Source organism: Condylura cristata, unplaced genomic scaffold (assembly GCF_000260355.1).
Source record: "Condylura cristata isolate star-nosed mole 26May11 unplaced genomic scaffold, ConCri1.0 scaffold00035, whole genome shotgun sequence".
NCBI classification, from domain to species: Eukaryota; Metazoa; Chordata; class Mammalia; order Eulipotyphla; family Talpidae; genus Condylura; species Condylura cristata.
The window spans coordinates 6,374,994-6,387,525 of NW_004567136.1; the positions used below are offsets into that span (position 1 = coordinate 6,374,994).

Consider the following 12,532-nt stretch of genomic DNA (forward strand, 5'->3'; position numbering starts at 1 on the left):
TGTATTAGTTTTAGGTGAACAGCAGAAGGATTCCAGGCTTTGCTGTATTGCAGAATGATCACAGTAAGTTCAGTTTATATCATCACCATACATAGTGACAAATGATTTTCTTAGGAGAACATTTACATACATTTTTGTAGCTCCAAATTAGACAATATAGCCATTAATTGCAGTTTTTAGTCTAAAACGAGATGGACTCCGCACAGCTCCAGGCCTGGTCCCGGCTTCTCTTCCATCACACTGGCTTCCACTCTGCAGGAGTCCCTCGGGTCCTTCATGCACCCCTTGAAGCCCGCCTCCCCCACCACCATAGCCTGGCCGCCAGCCTGCGGGCTGGTGTTGGGCTGTGTTGCTGGGGATTGGAAGAGTCTGGGTTACCACTCTGCTAGTGCTCGGAAGCAGGGCCCTCATCTCTGTTGACTCAGGGGACGCCCCCCCGCCCCCGGTAGCTTCTCGCAGAGCCCAAGCAATCTGCACCCCTTCCTCGTGGAACTTCACGAAGGACACTCAGCACCCACCTCAGGCTGATCACTTGACCAGACTGACCCTGCTTTTCTTGTCCCTTCTGTCCTTTAGAGGGGGAAGGCAGTCTCCCCGTGATCTCTCCAAGACCCAGCAGGGAAAGATGGAAGGTCTCGAGTCTCTCCTCACCTTAGAAGATGGGGTAAGCTGCAAGTCAGGTCTGGGCCGTTTGAACTGCAGCACAATTCACAGCAGCCAAGATCTGGAAATTTTTAAGTGCTTCTTGACACGTGAGTGGATAAAAAATATATGATATATATATAAGTAGTCTAGCACCCCCCATAACAAAGATGAAATCTTGCCATTCATGACAACATGAAAGAACACAGCCCTGGACTCTGACAAGGGCGTGGTGGTTTCCAGAGGGTGGGGCCGCGGAGGGGGGAGTTTAGAGGGTGTGGAAAGTGTGGCAGATGGAACCGAATGTTTGGTGGTGGGTATGGTGTGACAGATGCATTTGTTGAGGTTTGAGGCTGTCATCCTGAAAATAATATAGTACTTTAAACCAATGTTACCATAACTAAAAATGGAGAATTGACCAAATCCAAAGCCTGGATTTCATACCTGGATTCTTGCCAAAGAGGTCACATATCTGCTCTCTGTCCTGGGCAGAGGCCTTTTGATGACTTCAAGATGAAAGTGGTTGGAATAAAATATGGTTTAAGGATCCAATGCAGGAGTTTTGTATTAGAAAAATATTGTTTTCACTATAACTATTTTATTGTTGGGGGTCTTGCTGAGAGAAGCAAGACTAAATCATAAAGAAACATATAATCCAGTAGTTTCAATGGATAAAGAAAATCATTAAGAACAGGCTTTCCAAATTATAAGTTAGGTATGAATCCCATTTTGAATATTAACTGAACACGTCTGTACAGCTAGAATGCTGGCTGTTGCTGGTGCTCACACGTTGAGCCGCCACTTCTCACAGCTCATTTACACTGACCCTCAGAAAAGAAAAGGAGGACTTCAATGTCAGGAAATGTGGCTTGCATTCTAGGACGGCTTTAACTTCCAGAGCACCGAGTCAGCAATCTAGCAGCTTTGACTTCATATTCCTGACAGCTGTTTATTTTTTTTTTCAGTGTAATTTCAGAGAAAAATATCCAGAAGGGATTTACTGCCCTAGATGTATCTGAAAACATAGTTAAGACATTCTGTAGTTTTATGATACAAAAATGGAACACTAAATACATCCTCAAAGGGCAAGTTTCAGTAATAATTTATCTGAAATCAGGTAAAAAGGTTTGGAAAGCGCAAAACATCTTCAAAGCATGAATGCTTTGTTGAGACTTAAGAAGATGATACATAGGAACAGTAGAAGATGACAAATGTTTCCAATATTGTTTTAAGGTCATCAGGGAATTATAGAATTTGAAAGAACCTTTCAAGATTATCTGATCCAGATCCTAACCTCTGATCCCAGCATCTGGGAAAAAAAGCTCACCAACTTCCAGCAGGGGAGTAGAGCTGCTCAAAGACCAGAAATCCTTGGGCTCATAGTTGATGACTGCAGTGGAACCCAGGTCACAAGGTCTGAGCCCTTCACGCTGAAACCCAGCATGTGGACAATGGGTAAAGTTGGGACACAGACAAAATCAATCCCTGGAGAGGGAGACTGGAACAGATCACTGTCGCCCCAAATCCAGAGTTTGTTGTAAAGTTCACGCTTGTATAGCCTATGAGTTTGCACAAATGAATAATGACATAGCGCCACCATTAAGGAACTGTAGAGTAAGTCCTCACTTACTGTTGGTGACAGAGCATTGGAAGCTCACTTTAAGCAAACTTCCATCTAGCAAAACCAATTTAACCACAGGCTGATTGCAATAAACAAGACTGAAGTTCCTACGGCATATTCTTGGTCATCATTATAGATCAAGACCTACTTATAAATCGAGATACAAAATACTTGTAAAGTTCAACAGTCATTTGTATTCACTCATTCATTTATTTTCCAACCTGTGCATTTCAGCTCCAGGTCATGGATGGTCAGAGCTGATCCAGGCAAGTCAGGGCACAAGGCAGGACCCCAGCTTGGATGGGACATCTTTCCATCACGGGGTACATCTCACATGCACACACTCTCTCTCTCTTTCGGTCTCTCTCTCTCTCTCTCCCTCACTCTTATCTGGGGCAGTGGAGACATGCCAATGTCTGCCAGTGTCTGTGTGCACATCTCTGGGGTGTGGGAGGAAACCAAGCACCTGGACAAAACCCATGCAGACGTGGGGAGGATGTGCCAACTCCACGCAGATGGTGGCCCAGATGGGAGTGATTTGTAGTCATCAACATTTTAATGAAATGACATTGAATGAAACAGGGCCACGATATTTCCAGTGCCCTAAAAATCCTCTGTTCTCTGTTCATCATCTCCTGTACCCTTGTTCCTGGTAACCACTAATCTTTTTATTGTCCCCACAGTTCAGATTTTTCCAGAATGACATATATTTGGCATCATATAGAATGTAAGCTTTCAGGTTGGCTTTCTGCTTCATTCCATGTCTTTTAATGACTTGATAGCTCATTTCTTTTTAGCACTGAGTAATATTCCATTGTATGGATGTGCCACGGTTTGTTTATTCATTCACCTACTGAAAGACATCTTGCCTTGCTTCCAAGTTTTGGCAATTAAATTAATGCAGACTTTTATATGTACGTGTTGCAGATCATTAAGGAAATACCTAGAAGCACAGTTGCTGGCTCATCTAGTAAAAGTATGTTTAACTTTGTAAGGAACTTCCAAACTGTCTTCCAAGTGGTTTTGTATTCTTGTCGACAATAAATGAGAGCCCTTGTTACTCCTCAACACAACAGCATTTTAAGTTTGTCATTTGGAGTTTTAGCTTTCCTGATAGTTGTATAATGGTATCTTGTTTTCATTTGCATTTCTATAATGGCACATGATACCAACCATCTTTTCATATGCTTATTTGCCATCTGTGTGTCTTCTTTGGTGTGGTGCCTCTTCAAACTTTTGCTCATTCTTTAATAGGATTGTTTGTTTTCTTATGATATTTTCAAAGAGTCCTTTGTATATTTTGGATAACAGTTCTTTATCAGATACGCTTTTTGTAAATATTTTCTCTCAGACTGTAGTTTGTCTTTTCACTCTCTTAACAGTATCATTTGTAGGTCAGACGTTTTTAATATTAATGAAACCCAACTTACCATGGGTTGAACTTTTGATGTTGTTTCTAGCAAGTCATAGCTCAACCCGAGGTTACCTTAAGTTACCTAGTAGAAATTTTACAGCCTTGATTTTGAGTTAATTTTGTGTAAAAAGTGAAGTCTCTGTCCAGATTCAAATACTTTCGCATTTTTCTAGTGCTATTTTTTTTTTTGCTCATTTGTCAAAGATCAGTTATCTTTGACAAGATATTTGTATTTGTATGAGTTTATTTTTGCATTCTTCATTTGTTCCACTGATCTATTTATTTATTCTTTCACCAACGCCACACTGCCTGAGTCACTATAGCTTATAGTTAAGTCTTGAAGTCAGCTTATGTCAGTCACTTGAGCTTGTGTCTGTAATATTGTGTTGGCTGTCTGGATATTTTGCCTTTGCACATAACCTTTGGAATCAGCTTGTCTTTATGTACAAAATATCTTGCTGAGATTTTTCTTTCTTGTAGTGGCTTCAACTAGTTTGGCTTCAGGCTTATATAAGTCCATAGAATAAGTTTGGAAGTATCCCCTCACTGTTATTTTCTGGAATGGAGAATTGGTAACATCTCTTACTTCAATGACTTGTAGAATTCACCTATGAAACCATCTATATCTGATGCTTTCTGTCTTGAAGGTTATTAATTCTATATTCAACTTCATTAATAAATGTAGACCTGTTCAAATATCTGTTTTTCTTTCTTTCTTTTTTAAGATTTTACTTATTTATGCATACAGAAATGGGGTACAGGCCAGAGGTGCAGAGGTGGTGAGAAGATTCACCAGAGACAGAGTGGGGAGCAGAACAGGCAGAGTGATGTAATATCCTGCTGAGGGGAGCAGAGGGCTGGTCAGGAGAGGTCTGCCATGCCATGTGGTCACCTCCGGGGCAGGGGAGCCAACTCTCACTGAAGGGACCACAGCTTGGCTTAGCTTCGCAGTGCAGTGCTCCAACCTGCTGCGTAACCAGAAAGGGCCCAAATACTGTTTTTCTTTGGGTAAGTTTTGGTAAACTTCATCTTTCAAGGAATTGATCCATATCATTTAAATTGTTAAATCTGTGATCATAGAGTTCTTAGTTTCCTCTTAATGTCCACAGGCTCAGTGGTGATAACCCACATTCATTAGTGAGGTCAGTAATCTCTTTTTTCTTATGTGGAATTAGAAATTTATCAGGTTTATTAGTCTTTTGTTAATCTCTTCAGAGAATCAGTTGTTGTGTGTTTTTTAACATTTTCTTTATTAATTTCCTGTTTCATTATCACTAATTTATGCTTTCTTTTTTATTCTCTTCTGCTTACTTTAGATTTAACTTGTTCTTCCTTTTCTTAAACTGAAAGCTTAAATTATTATTTTTCTTCCTTTCATGTATATTCATGTGTATGTATATGTATATGCTATACTTTCTGTACCACAGATTTTGTGTATTCCAGAAACTTCAATAAGTTTTTTTAGTTCAGTTTTTCAATTTCTTCTGAAAATTCCTTTTTGACATGTGTTACTTAGAAGCATATTTTTACCCTCCAATATTTTTGGATTTTCTAGCTATCTTTCTGTTAATCAATTTCTAATTTAATGCCATTGTGGTCTGAAAGCATATTTTGTATGATTATTATTTCTTCACATTTGTGTAGGTGTTTTATGGCCCAGAAAGTGGATTTGTCTGGAGAATGTTCCATGAGAACTTGAAATAATGTATATTCTGCTGCTGTTGGATAACATAATCCTCCAAGGGATCGTGATGATTAATAGTATTGTTTGTTCAAATACATATTTACTGATTTTCTGCCTCCTGGATCGGATGATTTCTGAGGGAAGGATATTGAAGGCTCCAGTTGTTGCAGTGGATTTTTCTATTTCTCCATGAAGTTCTATCAGTTTTTGTTTCACATGTTTTTTAAATTGTGGTAAAAAATATATAACTAACACTTACATTTGCCTACTTTTAAGTCTACAGTTCAGTGGTGTTAAGTACATTCACGGTGTTGAGAAACTAAGCTCCAGAAGATGTTCCTCTTGTTCAATCAGAAACTTTACTCATTAAACAAGCCCCTTGTGTGTGCCCCCAGCTTCTGGTAGCCACCAGGGACTTTCTGTCTCTATCAATTGGCTACTTTTGAGAACTCATATCAGGCAAAATTCTTTATGTCTGTGCCTCTAAAGGTAAGGTAAATTTTTCCTCTTTGTCTCTGCCAGTTGTCCTTACTCTGAAATCTACTTTGTATGCTACTTACAAAGCCACTCTACAGGTTATTTAAACTGTCCTAAAGCAGAGAAGGAAGGAAATCTTCTTAACTTATTATCCTAAATTAATACATTATGCTGCTAAAATCTCATGAGGATGGCTCTCACACATACATGCATATCCTGTTGTTAAGTCTTACAGATCTCCAAGTTTATATTTAAAGAAAAAGCATTATAAGAAATACACAAAACAACTAAGCAAGACATAATTAAGAGTGAGAGAATCCTTTGACAAAGTAATTCCTTTCATTAATAATTATGAGTGAAAACCTTATGATCACCTTAACAGATTCTATGAAGCTATTTGAAAAATTCAATTTGCATTACTGAAAAGATTATCAAACAGTAGTGTGACCGAAAGAATGATTTATTAGCTGAATAGGAAGTACCAGCATGTGGTTAATGATAAAATGGTCTCTCTGTCTTAGATAATATTTTGAATGGGAGACAAAGCCCCGAGGGAGTGATTTGCCCAGAAGTGCCTAACAAAGAAGTAGTATCACCGGTTGGCATAAAAAGAAAACAGAAGTTCAAGGAAGGGAAAAGGAAGATGGGAGGCAAATGGAATAGAACACGCGCAGTTGAGCAAACTGGGTAGAAGCCTAATGATCTTGGAGAAATTGGCCAGTAAAGATATTCCCACTGGTGAGTTGATCAAAGGACTTTAAGGACAGGCATGGGGGGTGTTTACTTTACAGTTGGCCTTGCACCAGATGACTCCTTTTCTCATTCTGACCCCACAGAAAGGTTTGCTTCATGTGAGGGGTTGGGGGAAACCAAAGGGAAAGGGCAGTTTGAGGGAGCAGAGAAAATATGATGAGGGTTGAGGAGCCCAGGAGCTAAAGAGGTCAGCCAGAGCAGGGGATCAGGACTCACCCCCTGAAGCCCAGAGAAATCCCAGCAAGAACACTGAACTTCCGTCCAGGGGTGTAGTAAGTATCTGAGTCCAATTTTTGAAAATATAAGTCACTCCACTGAAAGCTGCACTCCTGTAGAACATGCATGATCTATTCCGGCTCTTTATCATGTTAGGATACAGAAGTACATTCAAGTTTAGTGGACTAATTTCCCATGGGTCAAAGGCTACAGTTCTCTAATAAGAATCTATAAGAAGGAAACACGAGTAAATAGTTTCTTAGAATCTGTTATAGGAAAGAAACTTCTGAGAGATCAGTGCTTCACTCCATTAAGTCCTGGGGCTTTGCTTGTTCCAGAACATAGTCTCCCCCCAGCTTCTGTTTTGTGCATCAGATTTCTAGTAAAAATTCTTATGGGGAGTAAGACAAATGGTAATTCCAGTGAGGTGTTTTATTAAATGGTGGCCATTGAGAGCTTCTTAGATTCTTGTCTTGGACCTTTGTTGTACAGCAGTGTTTCTCAACAGTTGCACTACTGATGTGTGGGAGGTATAGAGACTGAGGTGGGCTGTCCGGTACATTGTGGGATGCTAAGCAGCCTCTCTGCTCTACCTATCAAATGCCTGTAGCACCCCATGTCTCTAGATATTGTCAGAAATGTTTGGGGGGTGGAGAGGTAAAATTGCCCTTTATTGAGGGTCCTGCTTTCAAGGTTAAAAATGGAAGGAGATGCCCAGTCACCCTCTATAGTAATCAGGAAAAGGACTCTCCCCACTGGAGGACTGGAGGCAGAGACTATAGTTATGAAAAGAGTTCCTTTCTTTGGGCCTCCCTGGTGGTGTAAGTGGTTAAATTGCAGCACTGTGAAGCCACCTGCAGCCACAGCAGCACCAGTTCAATTCCCAGCCAGGGAGCTGACCCACATGGTGCATCAGACCCCTCCTGTCTCGCCCACTGTGCCCTGCAGCAGTGTATTTTGGCCAATCTGCTTGTTCTTCTCCCCACTCTGTCTCTGGTGAATCCTTTTAGCCCTCCACACTGCTGGCCTGTACCCCAGTTCTTGCATGAATAAATAAATCTTAAAAAAAAAAAGGACTTCCTTTCCTAAGTGTGAACTAAGACTGTGATGCCTCCAAAAATTGTTGTGTATTGTGTGAGAGAGACTGTTTGACCCAATAGCTGCACCCTGAGCCTTTGGAAGAATAAACACACCTAGCTTCTACTTCATCTGAGGCAGGTCCCACTTGGAGCATTTGGGCCCAGTGACACTGTCATGCTTCTGAAAGCTTGTCTTTATCTTAAAATCTTAATTGTTTTTTGAATCAGCAATATATTCACATGGTTCAAATTTTAAAGATATAAATGAATGTGGAGTACAATGTTTCCCCTTTCTCTGTCTACAAATATCTGGGTCTTCTCACGTGCAGGGGCATAAACAATTTTTTAGGTATCCTTTCAGATACATTTTATGCCTATGCAAATCTAGACACTGTGCTCACGTTCTCTCTCGCTAAATCTAGACACTGTACTCACGTTGTCTCTCGCTCATGAGAAAATGGCAACACACTGAACACATATGAAGCCCATACTGGATGCTGTATGTGCATCCAGAATCTTCTATGCAATGATATTCTTCTCTTCCTCCTTCCTAACAGAGTTCTGGGTTTTATGTGGTTCTCCTCCTCCCCTGATAGGAAACTGCATGTGTCTTTGTAGAAGTAAATTACACTACCAGATCTAAGAGGTGTTTGGTCAAAGGATGACCCATTCTCCTTGCCCTAGAACAATTCAGAAGTGGCATGAAATCCAACTCAAGCAAGTGATCAATTTGAAAAGCTTGCTGTGTCCTACAGGAAAGAAAATTTTTTTTTTCTTTTACCAGAGCTATGGAAGGGAATCTTTCTCCCTTCCTCTGGACTTCGCTGTGAAAAGAAGGGAAATGAGCAGGCACTTCAGGAATGACACCGGAGGGAGACTTCCATTGGGACACGGCTACCAGTCACGGAGTCACTATCACTGTGATGATATGGCCTTCAGCATTTGGCTTTGCCAAGGTCATTGCCCAGCCACTGTGTCAGATTTGGGGTCACACTGTAGCTGGAGAGGAGGATCTGATGCCCCTCCCCTGACAGAAGCAATTCTAACATGGAGACAGGGTACAGAGCAAGAGCATGAAAAATAGCAAAGGTCCCCATAGTCCCCAAGGCGCTTGCCCTCTTCAAAACTCTAGTGACAGAGCAAATACACTTAGAGACTTCCTCTCACTGGAGTGTTTTCTTTTCATCTTAAAATGCTCCAATAATCTAAAAATATTGCATATCAAAGGTGAAAGCGGAGTTGATGGACTTAGGGAGCTTAGTGAAGAGTTGGGGAAATGTGGTCAGGGTCCAATATAAGAAAGCTAATAATGTTTTAAAATAAGGCAAACTTAGGGCCCTCCCTAGTGGCACAGCCGTTTAAAGCACAGCGCTAAGAAGCTAAAGCCACTTCAGCATGAGTTCGATCCCCCCATCACCACCCCCAGGTGACCCACATGGCTCCGCAGACCTCTCCTGACCCGCCCGCTGCTCCCCTCAGCAGTGTACTTCGTCAGCTGGCCTGTTCTGCTCCCCGCTCTGTCTCTGGTGAGTTCTCTCAACACCCCTGAATCTCTGGCCTGTATTTCAGTTCTGTATGCATAAATAAATCTTAAAAAAAAAAATAAGGCAAACTTAAAACGAAAAGAAAGAATGAAACGTTGGGGTAAACGCATGCGCAATAAAGGTCCTGGGTTTCCAATTCCAGTACAGAGATTCAGGCATTTGTGAACTTGCCCTTTGGGCCCTTGCTGATGTTGCCTACGCCCTGCCACTTCCATGTGAGCCCAGCCTTGCCTCGATGGTGTGGCTGCATTTTGCTTTTAATCCTAGATTCATTTTTAGATCCTAAAAACACAAAATGGAATTCAGAAAGTGTGAATTTACTTGAACCAAACTGAAAAAAGGTTTTCTCAGCCTCTGCAAAATGAAGCTGCAGAATTCACAACAATTTTAATTATAACACACTAAATAAATACAATAAGTGACTCTTTGCTCTGAGGTTGAAATCTCTATTTTTATCTCCAAGCAAATAACAGACCATAAGGGAAAGTTACTACATTATGAGTGGATCCTTCAATCTGAGCACCAATAACTTTCTTGATATATATTTTACTGTAGCATAAAGAAAATCATTTATCCCAAGATAGAGTTTTTTAGAAGAAAAAAATTTCCCACAGACAAAGAAAGATTAAGCACATTAAAAGCATTGCTTGTAAATTTTGCTCTCTCTATATACTAGAATATTATGTGGCCTTGCAAAGGAAGTCAAGTTTAGCACATGCTACAATGTGAATGAACCTTAAGTCATGATGCTAAGAGAAATAAGCCAGCACAAAGCCACAGTGTGATTACCCTTATGTGAGGCACCAGAGGTCAGAATCAGAGACAGAAAGTGGAAGGATGGCTAGAAAAGGGCAAACTTGGGGGTTAGTGTCTAATAGGGACAGAGTTCAGTTTTGCAGAATGACAAGTGCACTGAACATGGGTGGGCATGACGGTTGCACATCAGGAGTGTATCAAGCTCCTCTGGATGTGATGCAGGAAAATGGTAATGCTGGCAAAAGTTATATGCATCTTACCACAGTTTTTAAGAAAGCAAAACAAAAATATGCTACTGTGAAATAATTTTTAAGAATCCAATTTTCTACTTTCTGTGTCTGATGTGGTTTCATGTGGAAAGAGTGTCCTGCAACCTCAAGTCCCTTTGTGAAATCACCATCACTATTCCAGGACCTTGCCCATCTACATGCATTTTTAAATCCACTTTTTATGTATACATATATACATGTATGTATACATATAACATTATATATATTATAAATATATATTACAAAAACAATGCTTTGTAAATTTTTATATATACACACATACACGCATGTATACACATGTATGCGTGTGTGCATAGTTTATATATATTATATAAACATATACATATATACATACACATATAAACATGTATATAAACACACATGCATATACATACATGAGATTGGCAATTGTTCACCTGATGAAATAATTCTCCTTTAATTTTAAAATATTGTATGTAGGTGACAAGCTCTGTGATCTACTTTTGAATCTAAGACTAGAACTCCGTGTGTTAACAGTGATTTAAAATCCATTCCATGGAATTTCGACGAGTCTGGGGCATCTGTAAATGCTCATTTCCAAAGTGCTTTGCCTTTAGAGAGGACTGATGCAGGCAGTGTGTTGCCATGGGAACGGTTACTTTTAGTTAGTACTTTTTATAGATTAAAGTGTTACACCCTGGAGTCGCTTCATGTAAATGAATAAATCTTAAGATGGTATGGTACTTTATTTAATGTAGATTTTTTTAATGGCACAGAGACAGACTTAACCCGCCTGAAGTGGAACATGTTCAGCCTTTTTTTTTTAAAGATTTATTTATTTATGCATACAGAACTGGGGTACAGGCCACAGGTGCAGAGGTGGTGAGAAGATTCACCAGGCACAGAGTGGGGAGCAGGACAGGCCAACTGACGAAGTACACTTCTGAGGGGACCAGCGGGCGGGTCAGGGGAGGTCTGCTGCGCCATGTACATCACCTCCTGGGCGGGAATCGAACTCACGCTGCAGTGGCTTTGCTTGTTGGTGCTGTGCTTTAACCCACTGTGCCACCAGGGAGGCCCCTATGATCAGGCTTTTTATTGGATGTGGACCTGAGTTGTTACTAGAACATTTTCATGAAGATGTTTTACAAAATAAAATTAACCTCTCAATCCACTTAAATGATCAATATTTAATATACTTTGGCAGATATATCTATGTCAGGAGTTGCATTCAATGCTTTGTGTTCTTCCCTGAGGTGAGCTTCCCCAGCTATTGTGAGGAATCAGAAGACCTGACGAACATGGTGTCTCATAACCTAGTGTGGGAGAGTGGGAGGCTGGAGTAGAAGGAAATTCAGATTTGGGTGTTGGTTCTCCCCTTTATTTGCTGTGTAACTCTCAAGTTCCCTCAACTAGAGAGTGGGGATCATCATAGGGCAATTGTGATTAAATGATTAAATGTATTTTCAGTCTGTGGCAGCTGTGATTTAAAACATGACTTAGATAATAACTTCAAGTCAATATTTAAAAACCACAAGATGATACCACCTCAAACTGAGAATGACTATGTTTGAAAAGACAAGCAGCAACAGGTATTGACAAAGATATGAAAGGGAACCCTTGCTGGACTGTTGGTGGAAACATAAATTGGTAAAATAGTATGGATCTTCCCTGAAGAATGCAAAATAGAAACCCCATATGATCCAGTTCTCCTACTCCTGCACCCCTGTGTTGATGGTATCGTTGCTCACAATAACCAAGAGTTGGAAACAAGCAAGCAAGTGCCCAAAGGGGAATGAAAAGATGTGGTGTTGTGACAGGCAGCGGAATACTACTCGGCTGTGAAGAAGAGGTGACTACCTGCCACCAGGAACAACGTGGGTGGACTAGGAAGGTCGTAAGTTCAATGTCATAAGTCAGAGAAAGTCAAGTCAGACAGAGGAAGGAAAGAGAGGTCCACCCCGGAAATGCAGCACCAAGCAAGCAGGGAGAGGTCCTGGTGGCTGCAAGGCATCAGAGAACAGACTCCAGCCTCTGCTGCTACCCTCAGGGGGAGAAGGGCTCAGAGGATGGTTCTCAGCAGGGCAGGGCAGGGCCT

At 40.8% G+C, this 12,532-nt stretch overlaps 1 long non-coding RNA gene across 1 annotated transcript in view; it reads left to right on the forward strand.

Moving 5' to 3' along the window:
• Positions 1-584: 584 nt before the first annotated feature.
• The window catches only part of LOC105854366, a 28,126-nt gene continuing 16,178 nt past the window's right edge, over positions 585-12,532 (forward strand). Inside the window, exon 1 of the long non-coding RNA XR_001146044.1 lies at positions 585-752. This is a non-coding gene — a long non-coding RNA (uncharacterized LOC105854366). The remainder of the gene's footprint in view (positions 753-12,532) is intronic.